The sequence below is a fragment of the Heteronotia binoei genome, chromosome 2 (genome assembly GCF_032191835.1).
Source record: "Heteronotia binoei isolate CCM8104 ecotype False Entrance Well chromosome 2, APGP_CSIRO_Hbin_v1, whole genome shotgun sequence".
Taxonomy (NCBI): Eukaryota; Metazoa; Chordata; class Lepidosauria; order Squamata; family Gekkonidae; genus Heteronotia; species Heteronotia binoei.
The window spans coordinates 100,678,432-100,688,610 of record NC_083224.1 but is presented as its reverse complement, the minus strand read 5'-3'; positions in this window follow the sequence as shown (position 1 = coordinate 100,688,610).

Genomic DNA, 10,179 nt, shown 5'->3' with positions numbered 1-10,179 from the left:
TTGCCTATCGCATACCGGGTTTGTTTCAAGGTGTTGATTCTTACCTTTAAGGCCCTATATGGCCAGCGGCCTGCATACCTGAGGGACCGCCTTTCCCCTCATGTTCCCCGGAGAGCACTTTGGTCTGGATCACAAAATCTACTTACAATCCCCGGCCCTAAGGAGGCTAGAGCCAGAGCCTTCTCTGTAGTGGCCCCAAGCTGGTGGAATGAGTTGCTGGAAGAGATCAGGGCCCTGCGAGAGCTCATATAGTTCCGCAGGGCCTGTAAGACGGTGCTCTTCTACCAGGCATTTATAGCAACATGTGAACCACCCCCAACAATCTGCTGTATAGCAGTTGCAGAGAGGAGAACTTAAGATCTGCTATACAGAGAATTATAAAATTGGGAAATGTAAGATCATGGCACTGAAACTTTTTTTAAAATGTATTTTATGTCTATTTTACTCTATGTTTTATGGTTTTAATGCTGTACTATTCCGTTGAATCATGGACATGCATGTCTGTATGAGCCGCCCTAAGCCCGCCTCGGCGGGGAGAGCAGGATAAAAGTGGAATTAATTAATTAAATAAATAACTTTTAAGAAGCTTCCTAACATGGAAAGCCAAAGCCTTTCTGTCTTGGTTCTCATTTTCCCCTTAATTTCTAATATTGTTTTAGTCATGGTCAGCTCCAGCTCATGGGCAAATAGCACCCCAGACTGGAGCCCCCCTGCCATATTCCGCTCACCGCAGCTGCCACCAACCTCTGGCTCACTGCCACTGCAGTGCTCTGCTCACCCCTCCTGCCATGCTCCTCTCCCTCCCCTGCTGCCATGACCACTTCCAGCCTCCTCCAGCCCGCCACCGTGCTCCACTCACCCGGCCACTGCACTCCACTCGCTTGCCCCCCCCCGCTCACCATGTCTAAAACAGTTCTACAGGCTTCTTGCAGCCTGCACCTGTGCGTTTAACCAAATGCACAGGCACGGGCTGCTAGAAGCCAGTAGGGCTGTAGTTGCATGAGTGAGCAGAGCATGGCGGTGGGGGAGCACGAGTGAAGCCTGGTGGCAGCAGTGGGCCGGAGGAGGCTGGTGGCAGCCACAGCAGGGGTGACAGGAGGGAAGTGGGAGGCAAACTAGCCGGTTGCATTTGGCACCAATTCAGCGGGCCCTGCCTCTCAGCACCCTAGGCAACCACCTAGTTTGCCTAGTGGGTGAGCCGGCCCTGGTCATGGTGAAAAGGCAGTGGGGGGAGGGAATTTTTCAAGCAGCCTCCATAATAAAAAGCTCCTTGTACATTCCAAGTAAATTTAGAACTTTTGGTGGGGGGGCAGATATGGTTAGTCAATGATGCTTGCAATAATAGCAGGAATCGTACCTTGTGTCTCAGGAGCTTAGCTGAGAAGTTGCCCTCTGACTCCTGCCTGGCTGCCATAACCCCAGCTGGCAAAAGGATAGTGCTGTGATGACCTGCCTGGTCCCTGTGCTCCCTCCAGCCTCAACTGTTCTTAGGAAGACAGTCCCCCACCTCTGTGGCCATTCCTTTCTACAAATCCTTGTGCTAAATATTACAGGTTCTTGCCACAGTAACATTTAATCTTCTACAGGATGCTGGGAAGGAACAGGTTAAAGCTCCCTTTGCTTGGGTCTTTGGAGTAAATGAAGGGCACAAAAAGAAGACTCTGCCTGTTGCCAGTCTGAGTAGGCAAAAAAGACCTTAATGGACCAATGGTCTGGTTCAATATAAGTCAGCATGTGTGCGTGTCCCTGCTGGAACCATTGCATAGCTGGCATGGACATGAATGCTTTCTCCATTCATCCCGTGTTCTTCTTCCCTCCCTTCGTTATCTCTCTTATGTCCAGTTTTAGAGTGTAGACTCCTTGGGGCAGGGATTTCTCTTGCTAATGTATCACCAGCAGCATGAGCCCCTGTGCAAACACAGGGCTGTGTCTTAATCCTGTTTTAAACCCCTCAAAACACTGAATTCTGGTTGCAGCAAACTAAACTAACAGCCTCAAAGTGAGGGGAGGAAGAACAGGATTGTGATTTCCTAAGGGGTAAAAACAGAAAGAAGCCAGCCCAGGATGTGGAGTGAAGAGAAGCTTGTGAATTTGTTTTTGTGCCAAGCCAGGAAATGAGGATAGTTTAGGGGAGGGGGGTGAGGCTTAGTAACCACAGAGGGTGGAGAATATAAGCAAGCCCACCTTCACGGCAAGCAGCATTTGGGCATATTCTGCAGGCTGCCAAACCCACTCTCCCCTTCCTTCTCCTCTTCCTCTCTCCTCTCCTCCTCCATTACCACGCAGCAGATCTCCCCCCACCCCCTTTCATTCCCCATGTTTTCTTTTCCACAGGCTCCTTCTGTTTCCACTCCGCCCCTTCCCCCAATCTCTCCTACAACTTCTGTATTTGCCCATTTTAGAAACTGCTCCCAGTTTCTCTTGTAAGAAGTGTATCTTTTTTTAAAAAAAAAAATCATCACACCAGGAAGTTTCTTCAAAATCTTGCCTTATAAGATTCCTTTTCTTTTTTTAATGGTGGGGGGAATTAATTGCCAAGAGGGAGTATTTTCTTGTTCTTTGGATCTCATGGAAACCAGCTCTTTTGTTGCTTTGCTGTGTGCATGTTATGTATGCAGACCACAATGAAGACTAATATGGGTGTTCCTGCTGGGCTCATTGGAGCCAGAAGAACTGAGCTTGGGGACTCAGGAACAATGGATAGCAGGATCCAAATCCCTGCTGCCCTGCTCCAATCACGGGGCCCCTGCTGTTTTGAATGATCCAATAACGTGCTTGTGCAGGAATCCTGAATTGTATATTGTTGCCCCTGTGAGCCCAGTAAGCCAGTCTTTGAGTGCAGGCCTATACTATGCTGTACCCAGTAAAGAGCCAGGATCACTACCACCTCACCTCTTCATTGCATTGAACTCATTATATTATAGTGGTGACGAAGGTGGGATCCAGATGAATGAAGCCCAGGACCACCCCCAAAGACTGGGATACCAGGGAGAAGTGGCTTTACTACTTCATCCGGTACTACAAGATCATCGATGAAGACCAGCAGAAGTTCTTCCTGCTCAGCATCTACATATATATAATCGAAATATGTTCAATTCCCTTCCTAATAATTCCCAGCATGGCGTTGGCCTTTTTTATTGCAAACACACACTGTCTTGACATTTTCAGTGAGTTATCTACCACGACCCCAAAATCTCTCTCTTGGTCAGTCTCTGCCAGTTCACACCCCATCAACTTGTATTTGTAGCTGGGATTCTTGGCCCCAATGTGCATTACTTTGCACTTGGCCACATTGAACCGCATCTGCCACGTTGACGCCCAGCCTCAACAGATCCCTTTGGAGTTCCTCACAACCCTCTGTGGTTCTCACCACTCTGAACAACTTAGTGTCATCCGCAAACTTGGCCACTTCACTGCTCACTCCCAACTCTAAATCATTTATGAACAAGTTAAAAAGCATGGGACCCAGTACCAAGCCCTGCGGCACCCCACTGCATACCGTCCTCCACTGCAAAGACTGCCCATTTATATTCACTCTCTGCTTCCTATTACTCAGCCAGTTTTTGATCCACAAGAGGACCTGTCCTTTTACTCCATGACTCTCAAGCTTTCTAAGGAGCCTTTGATGAGGAACTTTATCAAAAGCTTTCTGGAAGTCAAGGTAAACAACGTCTATCGGGTCTCCTTTGTCCACATGTTTGTTCACCCCCTCAAAGAAATGTAACAGGTTAGTGAGGCAAGATCTTCCCTTGCAGAACCCATGCTGAGTCTTCCTCAATAACCCGTGTTCATCAATGTGCCTACTCATTCTGTCCTTGATAATGGTTTGGTGCGGTCTCATTTGGAGTACTGTGTGCAGTTCTGGTCGCCACACCTCAAAAAGGATATTATAGCATTGGAGAAAGTCCAGAAAAGGGCACTAGAATGATTAAAGGGCTGGAACACTTTCCCTATGAAGAAAGGTTGAAACACTTGGGACTCTTTAGCTTGGAGAAACATCGACTGCGGGGTGACATGATAGAGGTTTACAAGATAATGCATGGGATGGAGAAAGTAGAGAAAGAAGTACTTTTCTCCCTTTCTCACAATACAAGAACTCGTGGGCATTCGATGAAATTGCTGAGGAGACAGGTTAAAACGGATAAAAGGAAGTACTTCTTCACCCAAAGGGTGATTAAGATGTGGAATTCACTGCCACAGGAGGTGGTGGCAGCCACAAGTATAGCCACCTTCAAGAGGGGTTTAGATAAAAATATGGAGCGCAGGTCCATCAGTGGCTATTAGCCACAGTGTGTGTGTATATATAATTTTTTTTGCCACTGTGTGACACAGAGTGTTGGACTGGATGGGCCATTGGCCTGATCCAACATGGCTTCTCTTATGTTCTTATGTTCCTTATTCTGACACCTCACAAAATCCTGACACATCATGGCAGCAGTGTGATACCAAAAATGTACATCCCCAGTCCCTACCCCTGTGATCTCCTGCTAGGAGCCAGTTTGGTGTAGTGGTTAAGTGTGCGGATTCTTATCGGGGAGAACCAGGTTTGATTCCCCACTCCTCCACTTGCACCTGCTAGCATGGCCTTGGGTCAGCCATAGCCCTGGCAGAGGTTGTCCTTGAAAGGGCAGCTGCTATGAGAGCCCTCTCCAGCCCCACCCACCTCACAGGGTGTCTATTGTGGGGGAGGAAGGTAAAGGAGATTGTGAGCCGCTCTGAGACTCTTCGGAGGGTGGGATATAAACCCAATATCTTCTTCTTCTTCTTCTTCTCCTCTCTAGATCTGGCCCTGATGTTAAACTGTTAAAATATGTGGCAGGAATCACACCACTAACAAAACAACTCATTCCTGTAGATTACACTTCAAAGGCCAGCCTGAACAATTTGGCCTTGCATGTCCTGCAGGAATTAAACAAGTCTGGCAGGGCATGGGTGTCATCAGAGAATGCATTCCACAGGGTAGGGGCCACAGCTGTGAAGGCCTTTCTTTGGTGATAGCTAACCAAGCCATCCTGAGTCTGGGCGCCTGCAAGGGTCCCCTAGAGAATGTCCAAAGGGAGTGTGTGTGTGTGTGGGGGGGGGATTTAACAGGAGAAGCAGTCCTGTAGATATGAGGGTCCCAGGCCATTAAGGTCTTTAAGGAAGATGCTCAGGACAGCGTGGGTAATATTTATGTTCATAGAAATCAGTACAGATGTCACCAACTTGCTTGTGAATAAGGTGTACAGAATTAAATGCTTTTCTAGCTTAATTCTGATGATCTAGAATTCCAGTAGAGTATAGACATAGATCTTAGTGCATAAGTGTAAGCATCAGCAACAACATACTTTTTAACGCCAACATATTTTGCATTTCATTAATTCCTTTCTAACAGATGTTGTCAATTATATTGGCACTGATTATGTCTGTCTTCTGCAATCACTAATTTTGCTTGGATGATTCTGACAAGTTAGGGTGCTGGAGTGTTGTCCTCCGTTAATTGACCAATGCCTGTTTGGGTTCTCACTAGTAATTAGTGTTTCCATTTCCTTTGTTGTTTAAGGCAGCATTACTGCACATTATATTCATTTTGACATTACACTACACTACCCTTTCCCCTTTCTTTTGGTGGAAAATTCTTATATTTTATTGATTCCTAAATATTTTACAACAGACACCATAAGAGTAGTGCACCAAAAATGCTTTCGTTTGTATTCATGAGTATAGATGATTCCTGAAAAAGGAAATTCTAGGATGTGATGTTTGACCTGAGAAATGAAAAGTGAATTGGGTGTCAGGTCTATCTATGGCTGTATTATCTTTAGTTTAGTGGTGTGGATCCTGCCACATATTTTAACCTTTTTAACATCAGGGCCAGGTTTATTATCCCCACTAGCCTCCAAAACAGATGCAGAGCTAAAAATAATTCCCAAGTAATTGAGCACTGGTTTTCCAATTTCCCTGCAGCCTTGAAAGCATCTGCTTGGAAGGGTCACATTATGCTTTAACAGGACTGTTTAATTAAACTGTACAAAAAGTTCTGGGATTGTGTTTCAATTGGCTTGGATAACATTTCTGGAAAACTCAACAGGGGAATGCAGTCCAGAGACAACAAGGAGCTCTTGCTAGCCACTGGAGACCAAAACCAGCAAATTACATTCACAGATAGCTGAATTTGTTGGTGTATATCATATTTTATTGAGTTTCCTGGATATAATACAAAGAGAAAGGGTGGGAAAAGGAAATGAAATTTTTTAAAAAACCAAATTTTAGCATCCATAAACACTTCTACTGTCTCATTTTCTGCTACAAATTCTCATCAAAATAACAACCATAATGCCTGCAAATCTATTATCATCCTTTCTTTTATACATATATTTTTATACCTTCATATATGTTCGTACACTTTAAATTGTTGTCAGCTATCAGCGAGCCTGCTTCGGCGGGGAGGGCAGGATATAAGTACAAAGAATAAATAAATAATAACTGTGACTACCTGAAATTTAACCAGTAGATGAATTTGTGAGAAACTGATACATCTAACATCTTCTTACAGTGTCCTCAACACACAGCAGGTATTGTTGGGAAAGGGAGTAGTTATCATCTGAGTAAAGAAGAAAAATTATAAGAATGACCTCTATAAACCTTAATGTTTCCAGGAGCAGAAATATATGGTTTAATGATGTTTTAGTTAGTGCATTTATTAATTACAGTATTTATAGCCCATCTTTCCTTATGGTTCAAGAAAGCAATAAATTATGATTAAAAACATCACAATTTCAAACCAACAAAACAACCATCTTCCCCAAAGACATACCTGCAGTTTATACCTAATTAAAAGCCCTTGAAAATAAAATGGATTTGCAGCACCTCCAAAAAATTCTGGAGCAGAATGACGGTAGCCAGCCCCCTCTTGGAGTCAGGGGTGTCAGTGTATGTGCAGGCAACAGACCACTGCTGACAGCAAAGGGTCTAATTGACATTAGATGATCTGGCTGACAGGGGCATCTGGAAGACGGCCAAATTGCATCAGCCAGAGTGATGTGACCATGACTCAGCACTAAACCTGATTGGTCACTTACCTAGAGGACATATATAAACGTACAGTAGTACTCTGCTACTTGTTGGAGGTTGGATGGTGAATTGTGTGCGGAGCATTTTGCTAGTCTGTATTATAGTTGTAAATAAATGTATATAGCTAGTCTAATCGCAGCTGTGTACAAGACTTGATTCCTTTGCATCTTCAGAAACCTCTCTCACTAAACGCGGAAGACCAACAGGGTTATGGGCCCAGCACGCTTCCGCCGCGCCTGAGTGTCGTGAGTAGAGGAGGTGTGTGTTGGAGAAAGAAGCAGAAGTGCTTCAGAAGTGAGGAGAAAGCTGCCTCAGTGGAGGAGAATGGTAGTAGCAGAGAAGCAGGTGCTGAGCAGGATGGCGGCTATGGTGCTGATAGATAAGGTGACTCCTACTAACTACAATGTGTGGGCATTGCGTATAGAACATTTTCTTAAGCGAGAGGGGCTGTGGAACTGTGTATCAGTTCCTCCTGCGGACCCCACACCTGAAGATGCCATCCGGGACCAGAAGTCTCTCGCAACCATAATACTAAGTATATCGGATGATCAGTTGGTGCACATCGGAGGAAAACAGCAGGCGAAGAATTCCTGGGATGCGCTCAAGGCCATCTACCTGCTCGCTGATAGCACGGACGAGGAAGCTGTATTGGAAGAGAATGCTGACCGGGGAGACGGTGAGAGACCATCTCAACAGCTTATCTGCGTGCTTCCAAGAGCTAGAACAGCGAAGTAAAACAATTCTGGAAGAAGATAAGGTGTATATAATCCTGATGGTTAAAACGATTTTATTGGTAACGTATGGTAATAAATCTATTTCTTACATCTTTAAAAACTTCTTTTATCTACCCCATATATTACTTTCTACCCATCCCTCCCCCCGTTACTTGACCCCCACCAGTGTTATTTACTAAAAATGCAAATATTTAAAGGTACCCTTAACTATTAAAAAAATTATATTCTTTTTTTTTAAACTTAATCATTATCAAAAATTGTCCAATGTCCTTTTATTTTCCACTCTTTTTCTACATATCTTCTAAACTTTTTCCAATCCGTCTTAAAAACTTCTAAATCATCGTCTCTTAATATTCTTGTTAATTTGTCCATTAAGGTGTATATAATCCTGATCTGTCTGCACGAGAGATTTGATATGTTGTTGATGGCATTCGAGGGCCAGGACGCTGATAAACTTACTTTAAGCTACATAACTGGGAAGCTCCTGGCAGAAGACCAAAGACAGCAAGAGTGCAGAGAGCAGGCAGTCCATGCTCATCAAAGCCAACAGAAGCCAGAGCCTGAGAGTGTGGGAGGTGCCTCCAGCTGGCGGCAGTCACTGAAGGAGAGAGTGTTGCAAGTAAAGAAAAAATGTTTCTTTTGTGGCAGCGAAAAACATCTGAGAAGGAGTTGCCCTGAGCTACAGAGAGGCAGGCAGAAGTCTTCGCAGAACCAGCAAGCGACACTGGTGAGGACTGACTCGGGTTTGCAGAGAGCACCATGGATTATCGATTCCAGGGCCACCCAGATGTTCTGCTGCGAGGAGAGACTGCTAGAGGACACTGCAAGTCTTCAGTTCGTGAGTCCAGCTGATGGCAGAAAGGCTGAGGTCCTCTGCCAAGGAACTGTGCACTTTCCTGAACTAAAGCACAATTTTGTGAACGTGTTTTGTGTACCTAGTCTAGAGACAAGCCTACTAAGTGTCTCAGCATTGGCAAAGGCAGGCTTTACTGTATCCTTTGATGTAAGTAACTGTAAAATATTTAAGGCATGTAAACTATTGGCAGAGGTGTATTGAGAGACAATGTGTACGTGCTGGATCAGAAAGGAGTGCAAGCACAAGCTGTATGCAACAAGCAGCCTCATCACAAATGTATTCGTAGGTTGCATAGAAGGCTGGGGCATGCAAGTTACAACACTATTTTTGTTATTTATATGTATATTTTATTATTATTGTTAATTATCCATTTCTCTACACACTTTCTCATATCCATTTTACATGTTTCCCCCCATCCCACCCCCCTTAGTCTATACATCATCTTCTTCTTCCAGCCAGGGACAAAGGGCTTGGAGCTTCCACTGGATGTCCACTTTTTTTTCTTCCTTCACCCATTTCAGGTAGATCCACCACTTTTCCTTAATTCTTGTTCTTCTTTCCTCCCATAGTCCTTCTTGAGTCATTATAGCAGCTATATCTGATTGAACAAAATCAGAGAGATAATTATGCCAAGTTCTTTCCTTCCATTTACTTTTATCCTTCCATCCTACCGCTATTACCGCTTTACCCGCTGATATTATTGCTTTTAGTAAATCTTGATTATTCTTCCCTATTGTCTCATTCCCTAATACACTCATCTGCATCAATTCAAAGTTAATTCCCGGTTCTACCTGGAAGAATTTCTTATCATTCCCACTACCATTTGCCATAATTTCTTGGCCTCAGGGCACTCCCACCACATGTGGGTGTACCATCCCTTCTCTTTCTTACAATGCCAACACTTAGGGCTCAACCCAGGAAACATATTAGCTAAAGTAGCCGGAGTTCTATACCATTTAGTAAAAAATTTCAGTTCCATTTCTCTAACCTTGTGAATTTTAACTTCTTTTAAACCTTCCATTAACTTCTCCACTGTTCGTTTCATTATTTGGCCTTCTGAACTCCATATCCGTTGAAGGTAGCTTATTGCTCCTTCGTTGTCTGAATTCATACTCCTGTATAAAATGCTTACTATTCCTTTTTGTTTTGTTTTACCCATTAATTTATAAATCCTTTCCATAGGTTCTTCTTCATTTATATTACTTTTCTCCACTTCCTTCTTAACTTTAGTATACAGTCCTGCGGCTTTAAGCCAATATTGTACTCCTACCGCTTCTTGTAAATCCTGTAATGGTTTTAACTTATCTAATATTAACAAGTCTTCTACCCTTCTGTATCCTTTAATCTTAAGTAGTTTGCTCCACCTATGCTCCCTATCTCCCTCCATCAATGTTTCTAATGGCGTCCATCTAGATACCCGATTCAACCATTTTGGCTGCCACTTCTTCCACACCATTAACCCATTCTTCCTTGGTCCCACGTTTAAATTAAGTTCCTTCACCTCCATGTTCGTAAAGATTGTCAAGTCGGTAGATT